The 16,448-nt window shown below is 40.6% G+C and overlaps 1 protein-coding gene across 1 annotated transcript in view; it reads left to right on the top strand.

The window, feature by feature from the left end:
- Nucleotides 1-1,670: 1,670 nt before the first annotated feature.
- The window catches only part of LOC125005175 (zinc finger protein 609-like), a 77,881-nt gene continuing 63,103 nt past the window's right edge, over nucleotides 1,671-16,448 (top strand). Inside the window, exon 1 of the mRNA XM_047580248.1 lies at nucleotides 1,671-2,599. The gene's annotated coding sequence lies outside the window, so the exon portion shown is untranslated. The remainder of the gene's footprint in view (nucleotides 2,600-16,448) is intronic.

Below are 16,448 nucleotides of genomic sequence, written 5' to 3'. Positions count from 1 at the left end.
CCACTCTCCTTCTGGAAAAGGTCTGAGGGGAAAACAGGACCTAAATCCACCTATTAAAAATACAGACTTGCTTTGCTTTATAAAAACGAAACCCCTTCGTAACTCCCGCAAAAAATTAACAAATAAGCACCAAGCGATGGGGACCAATGGTAAGTAGTAATACTAAAATGACCTGCCTTGGGATTACAACTGAAAATTAACATTTGTGTTAAGTTTGGCACATTTACACTGATGCACTAATGCTGATTAAACTAAATTAATAAAAGAAAATAAACTAAATGAACCACTCAATGTGGGTAAATCCAGTTCTGGAGGAGCTTCTAAATCCAATCCAGGATGAACTGATCAACTGTCACAACTATAAATTGGATTTATTATTATTTATGTAATCTTACATACATTTTCCCACAGAATACCGCATCTCGACAACATTATTTTTATTATTCGTGTAGAACTGCACAGGCTGCTGCTATATGTCGCTAAATCGCGGTACTTTAAAGAAAATTTAAAAACTAGGATGGCATCAAAACCATGGGCTTTGATGTATGGTGCATTCCATTCATACTTGGAAGTTGGAATTTTCGACTGGAACGTCCTCTGAAGTCGGAAATTTGGAGAATCCTCACTAAGCCGGAGTTGAGTTACCAAGATGGCCGCCCCGTGTGTAAACAGTAATTCGAAGCTCCTGTAATATTTCGTTTATTACCACTTCTGATTAGGTTTTGTTGCATTTTCCACACACATACTTTGAAAAGCTGTCATAGAAGTTTTTCATGTGTTATATGGGAACTACAAGCCCATGACGCGCTAACAATGGCTAAAAACAATAGCCTGGTAACAGTGCGAAACACCATTGTGGAAAACTGTGATTAACAGTGTTATATTTTTTTTTTTAACTTTTGAATGTTTTTATAAATTCATGCCTCACGAGTTGGCTCAAGTGATTTTCCGTTTTACAATTTGTGGAACTTAAATAGCCTAAATGTAGTTTAACATTATAGAAATAATATTAGTTAATATCAACAAGTTATATTCAAACTAGGCGAGCACTTTCGTGGACACAGTCATCTAGTTTTTCAACTTCTGTAACTGGAACGTCGGTAACTCGGGTGTGACGTCACTCCCAGCTTCAACTTCCGACACACACAGACACACATCAAAAAAAGCAGACATCAGACGTTGTGGGAAATATTCACACAATGGTCACAATGTACTTATTCGCACTAAAACACAGTTTTAGTTGTTGTTATTTAGATGTTATTGTGCTATCATGTTACAGGTCCGGCCTCTTTAACCCTTTAACATTTCCCTGGGTTGTGTATGGGACAGCAGTAGCTTTTTGAACCAATCACAGCTCCGTACACAAGTTGGGTTTACGTAAACGCTGCTTGGAATATATAACTTTCTTCGGATTTCATTGATAGAAGTCATTGTAGGATTCAACCAACACAGCCTATACAACCAACAAGATTCAAGAAATTTTATTTCCCATTTGTGCATACACACATGGGAAATAAAATTCAATCATATAAAAAGAGGTACATACAACTGTATAACATGTAAAAAGTGCATAAAGCATAATATAAAAAGAGGGGAAGATTAAACACATTTTTTTCAAAACCAAAAAAAAAAAAAAAAAAAATTCATGGGAACCCAACAACTTCCTGTTTTGTTTTGTTTTTTAACTGTGTGCCAACTTTGTTTCCTCAAGAACAATACCACTTCTGACTTTTGTGAGAGAAACTTCAGTCTTGGCTTTCAAAAGAGACCAAGACCACGCATGAGCAGCAGGCAGATTATTTGGGTACGTCCCAAAAAGGCATTTTTTTGTTTGTTTTGTTGGTTTGTTTGTTTGTTTTGCAAAACGATTGAACTGATAAGAGGTTAACATCAAATCGGGCTGAATGTGGCCCCCTGAACTTGAATCGATTTAACGCCCCTGGATAACTAAACTCACGGTCCGCTCCGTGTGGGTGAATCCAGTTCCGTGTATTGAGCCCTCGCCGGAGGAGCTTCTCAGTCCAATCCGGGATGAAGTGACTCCCTGTTCCTGGATTTCCGTCCTGCTCCTGCTGCTGCTGCTGCTGCTCGGCTACATTGTATCAGTTCCCACACGAAGAAGAAGAAGAACAAGAAGCAGCAGAAGAAGAAGAAGAAGCAACGGCGCCTCAAACCAGAAACGGACGAGTACGGAGGAATTACCCTGGATGGAAAGCTCTCCGCTGTGGGATTAATTGCAAGAAGAAGAGGAAGAAGAAGGAGGAGGGGTCGCGGCGGTAGAAGAGAAGAGGGGGGTGGACCCATTGGACCGGACTTGTGTCGGGGGTTTGAGACCAGCACCGAGAAAACATGCGCTGCGGACTCGGCTGCTGTCGAAGTGTGATGGCAGGAGTCCAGTGAATCGCTGGCCTGCCCTCCTCTCTTCTTCTCTTGTGTTGGATGCGTTGGGGAGTGCTTCAGATTTTTTTTTAAAAGACAGGTTTTATTCTAATTTAAACCCTACTACTCTTTTATATATATATATAGAGAGAGAGAGAGAAAAGAGCTCCCAACACCATGGACAGACCACGGTTTGGAATAGGAGTATCTAGCTAAGTCGGTGAGTTGGTGCATTTTTTTTACCTCTTATTGTATTATTATTATTATTTTATCATGCTAATACTCGTTAGCCACTTAGCCTTGCGTGCAAAGGCAGCCGGGCTAGCTCACCGTGTAGCCAACACAGCGTGCAGCAGCGAGCTAGCCCAGCCTGACTGCACTCTGAGCTCATTGTTTCACTCAGCCAGCGTTACAGTCACATTAGGTCATTACCTCCTTCAACTTCAGCCACAAACATGTTGAAACTCAACCCTACTTAGTGGCTCAAACCGTCTAACACGGCCGGGTAGTGACAGTTAGCCGTCGTTTATCTGGGAAGTGGGAACACTGCCCTGTCTGCGCTAATTATTTCCCCCTTTTTTATAAAAAAAAAAAAAAAAAAAAAAAATGTTTGGAAACAGCGAGGGAGCAGCATTAGCATGGGCACGTTTAAAACTACAGATTCCAACAGTGATTTAGTGTTTCACCAAAGTCTGGGGACCACGGGGGGTCCGTGAGTTTTTTGGGGGGTTGGGGGTTGGGGGGGGGGGGGGGGGGGAGGGCTCATAAGGCAAACACAACCTTAAATGCTCTTCTTAAACTTTTGACACTCCTATTTTGGTATGTGAGTAGTGTGAATACTTACTTGCACAGTTTATTAGATGCACTAATACTAATAAAAAGAAGGGCGCCTTGATCTGCCTCTCAATCACTTCCATTTGAGTTGTATGATTAGATTAAATTTTATTATCATTACACATGGACTTTAGTATCTAACCGTCATAAGTAGTGTGGTATATAAGGGGTACGGTACAGGTTGGCTTTATAGCATATGGACAATATTTACAGATGAAAACCTGAATACAGGTGAGCCCATATATACAGGTGAGTGAGCAAAATGTACCCAATGATTGATTGATGGTACTTTGAACATGTATATCTAGACCATACACCGGAACTATAACATAATTTACACTAGAGGAAATGGCAGATGATAGATTAGCCGATACAAAATACAGATTAACTGAGCTTTAAACCTTGCATAATAGGCAGTAGCTACCTAATGTTACTACGCTATTTGGTACATAGTACTGTGCAAACAGATTATTTAAAGTGTGCGTACTATATGCATACTATCAGCTTATTTCTTTGGTCCAAAGCTAGTAAGACCAACAGTATTAGAAACTGCAGTGTTTAAACCCGTGGAAAATATCCTTTCATGGCAGCCGGTTACCACAATACACCAATTTGCCAGTTGATTAGGTACACCCGTGAAAACAAATGCTTTTCTACTGTGACAGTCCAGCACTAAATTGTAAAAAAGTATTTGTTTAAAATGACATTCATTTGAAAGCTTTTGAGGCCGTAGTTCGGCTTGTTATTGAATTGTATTTTATTGCACTGACACGTTTAGATTATTTGGAAAACCCCATTTTTGTCAGTGGGCTAAAAACCAGAAACACCGTATTCCACTTCAGTTTAACAACACCACAAACGACACCGGCTTTCCTGTGCTGTTTCATCACAAACAGTCATGAAGGGGGATGTTAAATTTGAATGTATTTGCTTTCACTAGTGTATCGTACGTTTTAACTTTGAAATGTTCAAATGTTGATTAAATTTTCCAACACAAGCTCCAAACAACACATGTTAGGGTTATTCTGTCAACCCTAATGTAGGCTTGGTTAAGTAACACTTCTGTGTTTAACGGCACCACAAACTACATCCTGCAAAAAGATCAAACAGTTTACTTGCCATCTTGTGTACCTAATGTTTTGGCAAGTAAGTAGCGAAGTAAGTTGCGAAAAGAAATGCCTTCTTCTGCTTCATGACTGCTATGTTTAGTTTATGTTGAAACAGTTTAAGAAAGGTGTGAGCATCACCTCTTGAAGCCTGTGTTTCACTTCCACTGCTGAGAACATTGTGAAGACTTGTGTTTATGGTTTTTTGAGGTCACTATAGTGTTTTCAATATCAGTCTGCAACTTCATGGGCACTACTTTACATTGTAAAATAGTTTTAGTTAAAAAGCACTGATTCTTCCATTTTCCAGCTTTAATATCATATTCTGTTATTTTGCTAATATTGTACATAATAATTTTCCCCTAATTGCCCTATGTCACAAGAATTTCACAAAAAAAATCACAAAATGGTGGATGATATTTAAGTTTTTGCCTACTTAGGACTTCTGACTTTGAAATTTGGGGCATTCTCCTTTCATTGACTTATATTGTTGGAGTTTCACCATCTCAGTGAAGTGAATCATTCAATTAAAGCACAACATTTTTTTTTTACGAGACCACTATGGGCTAACCCTGAGCTCTACACAGTGACCGGTGCTGCTCCATTGAGTATGACTGTACCACATTAAAGACCAGCCAAGTAGACCGCAGTCTAGTACAATGACTTCTTCGAGATCCCAGATTACAATTCTGCTGTTTATTAAAGTGGTCCCATTGGTAGAATTTTGTCTTTGTTTAGAGGCAAAACCTGAAGGATAGGTTTGCTATGTCTTTAAAAGGATCAATATTCATTTGAATATACTGTGGATTGGTGGAACATGAATTTGGTTTTAATTGTAACCTTGGGTTTGGTTGTGGGTTTTGCACAACCATCTTAATGGTTCCCTATGTAGTATTGCTCACAGTTAATCAGCTATGATTGACTGATCACATTTGTCAGCTGTGTTGCGTGGTTAGGTTATGTGCAACTGCTGAGTGCTTTAAAGACAACTCTCAAGGTCCTCTATGTGTCACGACTAAATGTAGGGACGGTGTGTTTTTAGCACTTCTCACAGGGCTAATTTAGTTTTTCTCACTACACTATAGCTACGCCCAAGAAGTGACCTGATCTGCCAGTGTTAGGTTAGGTCACAATCACGACACAAATAATCAAAGCTCACATTTTCCTTGTTCAGCTTTCCTTTCATGCTAGCTAATCTCACCACCAAACCTGCACCAAAAGGCCAGATCTAATTGGCCAAAAGTTGTGAATACGTGATCAAAAATAATGTTTCATTTGAATGGAGGTAGTGGGTTCATGCCGCAGGAATCAATGCTGTATGGGATGTGAAATTTCAATGGTGCCTTTGGGGGAAGAGCTTAGACCAGAGCTAACATTGAGCTGTAAAACCTTCCATGAGAGAGTAGAAATATGTTGCTAGACCAAACAGAACATTTCTCTTAGTTTGAGAACATTAAAAGTGCATTTGGTATGTTAGAGACTGAATAAACCAAGGGTTTGGCCAATGAATCAAGAAAATAAAACGGTATATTTAGATTTTTTTGTGGCAGTTAGTACAACCTTGCAGGAAGGTGCCACATTGCTACAGTTGTTGTGATATGGTCAATGTGGTGGTTCATGTCGCGACTCTGCTCATTGTTTGGTAACACGCTGGAAACTGAGTGTAGACTGATGTGCGGTTTTGTTGTACCAAGCACTTTGTCAGAAAGGTCATCACACATTAGCAATAGAATGGGTTAAAGGAAAGGCTTGGTATGCAGCCATCATAGCCAGATTGGGCAGTCAACAATGTTTTCAAATGACGTACGGGAAGGGAAGGCAGGAAGCTCGGCAGACAAATCAATCATAAAATGATTAGAAAATGTATTAATAGTTGGGCTTCCACCAATTTAGTGTGGTACATATGTATTCCAGCGCTTTACACAGCTAGCCAAATAGACAATTGTATTGTGGAGAGCAATCACATCAGTGTTACAAGAGCGACTGGGGTTTGTCAGTGGTACCTATAAATGTTTGAAGCCTTTCACTTGGTCTGAGCGTTTGAAAAGTATGGGTTTATTACTGACTTGTTTTGTATTGATTTTTATACATTTTATCTTGAGAGATTTTACTCAGTCTTCTCATGTGCTTGTCATATTGAAATCAATACAAAGGATGGTAATATAATGCTGAGCCCTGAGGATTTGTTCTAAAATTGAATTCATACGTGTTGAAGCATCTCTGTTCCAGTTAATAATAGCCACGCTTCTTCAGAACACATTTTCTTCTCTATGATTTCTAGTGAGGTGAAATTCGGCATTTGCACTGGGAGGCTGGTACAGCTTTCTTTCCAGCTGACTGCCCTTTCAAAGGCAGTTCTTCTCCATCTGATTACCTTTTTTAGTAGTAATTTGTTCTAATCATTGTAAGGGTGTTAAGAGCCTTGTTGCAGCATACCAGACATTTTTCATGCAATCTGACAGAGCCATCAATTGTGAAGTGAAAAGCACAAGACTCTGTGGCCTATGCAAGAGTAACGCCACTTGAGGAAATTCCTGTTTCCTTATTTAGCAGCCAGATGCCTGTGATAACTGAGCCGCTCGCAGGTTTTTACAAATGGAAGCAACTGATAGTAAAAGTGGCTGCGGCTTTCACATCAGGTGCGACTGTGAACATCTCTGTAGGTGATTCTCACAATCAGACTAGAAGGAAATCTTAAAATTCAACCCGCAAACCATTTTTGACTGGGCGTTTAATCTTTTAAAGTGTTTTCTGCATCAGGCTGGCTATGAAAGAAACTGTGGGAGAACAGACTTTAACAATGTTTGTTTTGAGGTCCACGCTTTAGATTAGTCCTGGACAAGGGGATTATGTTGGCTTTGTAAGGCTGCTGCCATCTCATTGCTGAACACAGGCTGATAAGGATTTAGTAAGGTGGCTGCTTTGAAGACTTTTAGTTACTTTAAAATAACCAAAATCAAGCTATTTACTTTGGCCACGTTTACAACCACATATGGAAATATATCTTTGGTTTTATTTGGCAAGGAAATGGAACGTGTATGCATTCCTCAATTCCCTACGTGCAGCATTATGTCCATATTTAACCTTGCAGTGAAGTTGCCATAATTAGACGTTGAGATTAGAAGTTGAGATGAGATGCACCATCTTTGTAGTTTACAACGTCATACTGCGTTTCCCCGAGGTTGAGATTTATTTGGAGCGACCCTCCCTGAACGATGGGGGTTGGGCTTGTTTGAGCACTGGTGGGAAGCGTCCAACACCCGAAGCTTGAGTGTATGCAGAAAAACAGCATTACATACATGACTTGGCTTACACGAAAAGGCCACTAATTGTATATTCAGAGCACTTGAGAGCCGCATATTTCACTTTTTACCAAAATTTGCAGTTAGTTGCATTTAGTAGAAGGTGATATAAAAGGAAAATCAGTGGTTTCAATCTTTTTCCGATACACTTATTTCTTTGGTTTTTTGTTGGTTGCTTTGGGTTATTACCTTGGTCTTAAAATATTCTGCTGGGCGTTTTAATTGTGTACCGATGTCTTGCAGGTCAAACAATTAATCAAGAAAAGCATTGATTATGATAATGCTCGCTGGATGCGGGCTAAATGCGGAGCCCGGTGCAGTATTCATGTTTTCCTACCTCCTGCCCATGCATATCGCACACTTGGCTTCCATCGAAGTTTGTGTTGGCTGTTTGGACAATTGAATAGGTCTGTATTAGGGAAAAGCTTCTGTTAAACGTTTCCTGTAATTTGCTATGTGCTTTGTATAGAGTCCTGTGTTGCTTTGTGTGGTGCTGTTGTAGAGATGATATTTTGCGGCTGTAGGTGGAAGGTTTGGGCAGGGTTTAGATCGTCGCCATCTTTCAAGGCAACCATTGGTTGGGGCTTGGAAAGGCATGTTGCAACTGAAGAGTGGTTAAATTCTGTAGTAATGTTTTTAAATCCAGTCCTGTACACCGTCTCTGTACACGGTTTGTTGCTGTGTTATTTGCTTTTTCAGATGACAAACTACGATGAGGTGTTCATCCAGCAGTTTGTGGTTGGGTTGAAAGTATAAAAGCAAGTATAAACAAATGGTCAGGAAGAGATCTGTGTTTCTATAGTCAACATTAATCCATCCATCCACCCATCCAGTGTAACCAGCTAGGAACAGTGGGAGTGAATATATCTGGGCTGGCCACCAAAACAGATTTTATTTGTGATGACATTATCTCTTCATTATTTCCTGGGACTGCCATTTTGTGGAAAAGATCGACTCGATGTGTCAGTTGTCATGAGAGCTGTAAAGCCACAACGTGGGTCAAAGAGTATGCAGCTTTCGTTTTTTCCAGCCCTGATTGGATTTCTCACTCGTGAATTGCCAGTTACAGCAGGATGAGACGCACACTTTAAATGCTTGTTGCACAGTTGCTGCTTTTGCCAGAAACTGGTGATCCATCTTTTCCTGGGACGCGAGCCCAGGTTACACTCAGCTCTCCCCCCACACACAAGCTATAAAGATATTGTCAGCGTTTGTGGTGCGGCACAGTCTTGAGTGGTGCAGAAAGGCTGTCTCATTTGTGTTTGGTTTGAAGTATTGTCCTATGTGTTCTTGGAAAGAAAACCACTGCGGTTATGGGTCAATTCATGCTGATTTTTTTTTTTTTTTTTGCTGTTATTGTAATAACAGAGCCTGTCAAATTGAATTAGTGTGTCGAACACACTATTGCTTTCAGTACCATCTTCATCCGTCCACTCATAAGCAACATGACCTCATTAATTAACTTCGCTTCACTTGTTCCTGAGACCGGTGATCTTTTCACTTCCACTTCCAAATGGCAATTTTCCATTTACAAATGGCTGATTAATATGCCAGCGCTGAGAAAATATTCCTAAAATCAGTCACGTCTAGTGTTTTCTAAGATGCTGTGAGCTTGATTGTAGCTGTGCGAATATCGTGATCTTTTGTAAAGTTCCATTTTTTTCCTTCGGTTTAGTGCAAAAGCAAAAAAAAAAAGTCTTTGAAGATGTGATGTGCGGGAATTCCTCAGAGCACATCAATACTGTAGTGTGGCAGCAGTGAGTGGGAGGCTCTGTCCCTGTTGCCATAATCATACTGCAGAATCCACTGTCATCTGTGGAATCAAAGAGAAACCATTGTCTCTCTCGGATGGCACCAGCCTCGCCTGTGATATGGGTGAGTAAATGAGAGAACGTCCAAAAGAGACACAATTGCTTCACAGTCTAAAGTGGAAACGGGTGATAAATTGGAACTGCAGCTTCTTTTAAAGAGTCGTATTTCTTCTGTACGAAGCTGTTAATGTTAACAGAGTCATGATATCCTGTTTCATCTCGGTGCCGGGGCGCACATGGAAACAGATGTATGGAGTTGTTACATCGGTTTAGTCTGAAACATATTCCCATCAAAGCAGTTTCAGTTTAAAAGACCACAGGGGGGCGGTTATCGTTTCAGACTCGCAGTAATCGCGTCCAGTTCATTTTCACTCTTCATGGATAAAGAATTAACTCAGATTACAAACTGTACTTGTTAAACTCTCCAGGACTATTTTTTTCTATTTGTATGGGGCTATTCAGTAAGGAGCTATGTGTCGCTTCATAGTGCTGATTGTTTGACCACCGCTACCAAAGCTCTCTTATTTAAACAAGCTACAAAAAAATCCACATTAAGTCCATCAATCTCTAACAAAATTGCCAGTTTTGGCAAGTATTTACAGGAAGTGTTATTTGGCCCTCAGGGTTTGACAGTAATGGTTGGCCAGTTGCCCTCGGCAACCACATTTGGACCATTTTCAACCATTTTGTGTAGTCTGGTTGCTGTTGATGTAACCAGGACACGGATTCCTCTTTCTTTCTTCCTTATTGCACCTGGACAAATAATGGAGCTACTGTAGAGTTTAGGGTCATGACAGATAAGAAAAGGTTAAATAATGAACCACATCAACGACAAAACACCATGTGGTAGCTGACACCAGACAAAAGAGAAGTGGACACTAAGTCTAGAAGGATGTGTTGGTTAATCGTCAGAAAATGAAACTGTCATTGTTTTCAGCTTCTCTAGTGTGTGTGCCACATGTGACAGTAAACTGAATGTTATTGGGTTTTGAATTGTTGACACACAAATGCATGAACTTACTTCATATGGAAATTATAATACATTTTCCTGATAATTTGTGTTATCAAGTAGATAATGACCAGATTAATTAAAAAATACATTGCAACCCAGTAAAAAGGAAAAAAAATCAGATAGGAAGAGATTAATATTTTAATTCATAATATTTTTAGACTGTTGTCATTCTTTGGTTCTCCTCATCCAATCAGGAGGAGGCATTTATCTGTACCTGTCCGTTTGCCATTAATCTGACGCAGCGATAGAACGGATTACCTTGTTTGAACGGGGAATTAATGTCACGGCCTGATAAACACCATTATGCAATTTCACAACTGATCAGCGAAAATCAATAGAAATCACACATTAAAGGGCAGTGAATCTGGAGAACGGGCGTTGTGCACGGAGCTTGTGTTTGTGGCCAAAAAGGCCGTTAGGAGCAAATAAAGCAACACTTGGAGCCAGTAATCGGCCATTACAGGGAAGAAAATCAGTAACGATTCTGGACAGATCACGCTGTGTAGCTGCAGGCAGTATACAATATTTTCATCTGGCTTCAGTGCCATGATGATAAAAACATTTACAGCGTGGACGTTTGTCTAAACAGCCAGGGAAGCAATCTTGTAGCCTTAACACGAGTGGTTTGGACTGTCCTGACTGGTTTGGAAAAAATATGGGTGTGTAAGGTTTCACTCAGCAGCTCGGGGCAGATTTATGCCTTTGTGTTGAGATGTTGTGGTATCTATGTGCGGGTTAACAGACACTGTATGGGCTACATGGAAACAACAGGAACTGTAACCGAACAGCTTGGCCTACTTTCTGTTTTTCTCTTGTAGCATTGTTGTAAATATATTTTAAGAACCAAGACGTGGAAGTGTGCGTTGTGTGATCTTGCGACACCGCTTCCACTCGAAGCCGCCTTCTAACCACAATCAGCTCGGTGTTTAGCAAAGGGGAAACAAAAAGGAGGTAAATCCAATTACTTCGGCTGTATAGTAAATGCACAACATGTCCTGGTAACGTACAACACATCCATCTCGTGAGGTAGCTTTGCCGTGACAGTCAACGGGTTAAATCACCTGCTGAGCTATAAATCAGTTTCTATGCCGTAGTAATCTGCAACAGGAGCGGAGGAGCAACTCGCCAGAGAAGCATAAATTCAGCTTTAGTGTTATTAGCAGTAAAGTGAAATATTCGGACGGTCCAACGCAAGAGTATATCAGACTAAATGTGGTGCTACTGAAAAAGAGCACATGTGTCTACATGGGTGAATGGTTGTTTAAGATTGAACCTGCACCAACTGTACTGTGGTCTGCCAGAGGAAAGTGTTTAAAATGTTGACATAAAAGGGCGAATGTGATGTCTGAGTCTACAGTACCTGTTTGCATATTAATGTGGCAGGCACTATAAAAGAAGATTTATGCTACTGGAGGAAAGTAAAGCAGACAGACATGTAGAATAAGAAAAGGGAGGTAGACGCATACCTGAAATTGAAGAGAGTGCGTTTGTGACAATCGGAGGACAAAGCAAGCAAATCTGTGCTCTCGGTTTTCTGGATGGCAGAGCTTTTCCAGCTATGATGTAGCTGACTTGCAGTTTTTTCACGCGGATGCACATTTGTTTCTAATGGATGACCAATTGGCTACAGTGGTAGCGAATGTGTAAACAATGCTGTCAAATGTCACACTAAGGCAAAAGTATTTCAATAAATATTAGATATTTTTCTCTGGTAGTTTCGGATGATTTTTGTGTAAAATGCGTCATAGCCTACGTAAGCGTTGGACCTACTGTCAAGTAGGTTGGCCTACTTCATTCGTAGGAGTGAATTTGGGTGTAAAGGTTATGCAAACATCCGGTACCAATTAGCAGCTGAGTATGCCTCTTTTTTTCTTTTTTTTTTAGCACCACTTAAATGTAGTATGCTAGTCCTGCACTGCCTTACATATATATCGAAATGCCAGCAGTGATTATGTACACGTGTTAGCACTTAGTCTGCCATTTCATGTCATATGCGCAACTGTAGCGCAATTATTTGATCAGTGTTGGTGAGACTACACTGTCAAAAACAGCACTCTGATCAGTGCTGAATAGAGGTTTAAATTATTGCTCATTCCTGAGACTTGTCAGTTTTCCGAACGTGACACTTGTGCCTCTCAGGAACATATCGCGGAGGCATTGATCCGGGAAAGCCACCATGTCAGAGTGACAATGCCATTTGAAGCCTCGCTTGTTGACTCGGCCGCCGTTACACAGCTGCTGGAAGAGAGGCAGGCGGTTATTTGAGGTTAATGGTTGCCAGTGCCCCCTCTTTAGTTAGACATTCACATGGCAACACCACAACTGTCCATGGCACAAACAGTAGCGCAGTATATTAGTCACTCAACAGTGGCCTGATGTCTTTTCTTACTTAGCCTTGTGATTCTCCACAGCAGCAGTTGCACTTTTGATGTCAGATTTCTACACATCAACCGTCTACAAAGCAGTAGCTTAACAGAATAATTCATAACCCTTTGAGAATCTCAGTATAGATACCATTAGCTTGACTGATTGCACTGCTTGCAGACTGGTATTTCAGTGGCTAGAAAGAATTTGTTGAAATCCTGCTTGGCAAGCTGCCACTGCAGGAATGCATGCAATAAACAGTTCATAAAGGGCTGTAGGAAAAAAAACTGTCTTTATCTATTCTGTTTTGCACAGAACCATAAAAACTCGCACAGCAGAGCAGTGTTAGTCTAGGGACTGTTTGCTCTTTAGCCTCAGGTCTTGTCCTTTCACAACTCTTTCTACTCCCTCATTTGTCAGTCAGTATTTAAGTGAATGAAACACGCAACACAATTATTTAGCCCTACTTTCTGTTGACATTTTGCATTGGAGAGAAAACCTCTGTTTGTCTTGCTTGCAGACGTTCCCTCTTCCCTCCTGTATTTTCAGTCTGAATTGACTCAAGTGTCAGATGAGGAAGAGAGACAGAAATATCATTCCTGAATTTGTAGTCCCACAAAAAAACAGCACACGGGCCTGTTCAGACCTTGCATTAAGATTAGATCTGTGTAGTTTGATCGCGAGTGTGAGCACACCCTGGTTGCATTGAGATCGCATTTGAAAGACCCGACCTGACCACATTTGGAGGTGGTCATAATAAAGACCTCCTGCTCAACGAGGGTGCTCTTGCATCAGCGGTGTTTTGCCTCATTCATTCAAAAAATAAACACATCACTGTTATAAATGATTGCCTTAAAAGGAAAAATCATGTCATTGTATGACGTATCGTCATGCAGTTAATTATTGATGCAGTCATGTAGATGTATAGGAGCCAGATATTATTATATTATGTATTTCCTCAGTTGCCGGTGCCTTTATTACTGGAGTATGCGGTCGCTCTGAGTTTTGTGAAGGTCTAACTAACATCAGGGGCGGAGATCAATATATAACAACTTAACCTCACACATAAAAGAGTGCTGTTCTCAGTTGTGGAGCAGCAGTAGAGATCCATTAGGGACTGCCGCTGTTAAAATATTCTGCTGCACCTCAGATGATGTCGGGGTTTATTTGCATACAGGGCGCAAAGCTGAGATTGAATCCAGAGAGCTGGCTGGAGACGCGTTTCGAGATGCAAGTTAATGCCAGGTGTGAACACATACCTAAGGCTGACTACTTGCAGTCGGATTGCCCAGGATGAATGTTAATGCCGGGACTGAAGGGGGCCGTATGCGTCTAGGAGTGATCTGATTACACCTCTCAATGACACCATTCACACCTGGCGTCTCCACGTGCGTCTTGAACCACCACTTGTGATCAGATCTCATTTTCATACTCTCTATGCAAATAAGCTCGTACATGACTTCGTCGTGTGTGCGTGAGCACAGTAATATCTCTCATATTAAATTAAACAGATCAGACTCTTACGGACGGCAACCTAAAATACTAAAAATCGATTTGTAAACTAACCCTACTAATAAATAGACAGCCCTTGCAGTGTTGAGTTGTAGGGTAAAGTGACTGAGGCAAAGCTGTGGTTACTTGAAACTCTGTTGAGTGGGCAGTTTTTCATTGGGGCCTTGGACACCTTCCAGTTCACACTCCTAAAAGAATGTGTCCTCCTCCAGATGTGGTCTGAGTGACTGGATCTCAGTGCAACTTCAATGGGTCTCACATCTGTATTTAGAGTTGTCCATTTGAAAACCAATCATCCAAGACACATGTTAATGCCACATGTGGACAAGACTTAACTGCCTTGTAAATGAGCCTTCTGTTCCGGCATTCGTGTGCAAATTGTGTAGAGGAGGTGTTTAACATATAACCTCCGAGCACTGCCCTGTACTTCCTTCCCCATATGCAAGTTGTAGCAGTGTGTCCTTGATTAAAGTTCAGTTTCCTTGTTCCATTTGACATGGTTTCAGGAAGAAACTGAAGTGTAAAGAATATAGTTTGTGGTGACTGTGATTTCTGCCATGTACTTCCTTTGTGCTGAATCAGATGAGTGAAGAAGGAAACATGCTAATTTAGTGGTGTCTTCATGTTAGATAGTCTTGACTTGAGTTCAGTCATGCTAACTGGGGGCGGCCAGGCGTGACGGTCACGCTGATAATTCTCTAATGAGAAAGAGCTTGAGCCTGTTGAGTTTACTGACCACTGCCAGCCCTTAACCCCTCTCATACTACTTGGTCTGATAAAATCAGACATCCTTGTAAACTGACTCGAGGTCTGAGCTGTTTATTTTGAACCGCTCAGTAACTCAAGTTTGGGACTATCCCAGGAAAAAGTGAGTGAGGTGCTGAAGAGGAAATGGCCGTTAAACAGAAATGATTATACCCCATCATGTCACAGTGAATGAGCGCGAGTGAAAACGAGAGTGTTTGTGAGTGAGAGAGTGTCTGTGTGCTTACAAGGAAGTATTATGAAGCTATGTGGACTAGACTTGATGATAAATATTTTTATTCAAGTGTAATGCTGTTGGGGATATTTATCATTTGGCCGAACGGCCCCGCTGAAAAACCCCTGTAATGTTTCTGCTGTAGTTTTTTTTAAAATGATTTATGCATTCTTCCCCAAAGTTCCTGGAGTGGTTAAGATGATTCATTCTGTACCTATTTGACAATATAAAACTTTAAAAATCCCAGATGAGCATTAACATAAACAAAATAATCTTTTAAAAGAGGCTCAGCTCTCCTACGGGTCTATTTATACTCACTTGCCATTGATCAGTTTTAGCCCTGTGAATGACTGGATTTTCACAGACCGCGCTCTTCAGTAAATGAATTGTGAAACATCAGACTAACTATAATCTTTATTTACATCCCTATCACAGCAGTGATGGTCATTAACAGTGACAGTCACTCAGGCAGCTGCCACGTTGTGTTTGCTTACCATTGCTTTTACTTTGGGTATGTCTACTCAAACGGTTGTTGAAAGGATGTTGATCTTTTGAGCACTTCGGTGACAAAATGTCAGACTTTTTCAAGTTAATGTCGCTTGAACCTTGAATAGCCCCGTGTGAAAGGTGTTTTTGACAGCAAAATAAGATACAAGACCAAACATTAAGTCCAGCACAGCAATACAATGGTTTTATTTACCGATTATCTGACTGTGGAGGGGGTGTAATTGTTGACACTAAAGTCAACACAAAGCACTTGGAGAGCTCCCTTATCTCCACTGGTACTTTTCCTGCCTTTGAATAATTTAGTTTCATGGTTAATGGGGAGGCTGCCATGCTTTGTATTGTTACAGTCGGCATTCAAACCATTTTCACCCATTCCTTTTCATCCGGCTTTTAGATGACGTCACATCCAAATTCATTAAAATCCAAACGTCAGTATTATTTGTTTCTTTTTAAAGAATGATCTCGTGCAACTTGTCTAGTGGGAGGATCACACCATTCTACAGTGTAATTTGACCTGGTGTTGAACATGCTCTTACAAATGATAATAATAGTAATGGTAAGGTTTTAATGCTTTTTGAGTGCTTTACTTATTTCATTTTGAAAAACAGCTTGATCTCTGGACGTTTATATTGCTCATATTAA

Source organism: Mugil cephalus, chromosome 3, assembly GCF_022458985.1.
Source record: "Mugil cephalus isolate CIBA_MC_2020 chromosome 3, CIBA_Mcephalus_1.1, whole genome shotgun sequence".
Taxonomy (NCBI): domain Eukaryota; kingdom Metazoa; phylum Chordata; class Actinopteri; order Mugiliformes; family Mugilidae; genus Mugil; species Mugil cephalus.
Note: the sequence above shows the minus strand (reverse complement) of the source record. Positions and strands in the feature narration are given on the sequence as shown.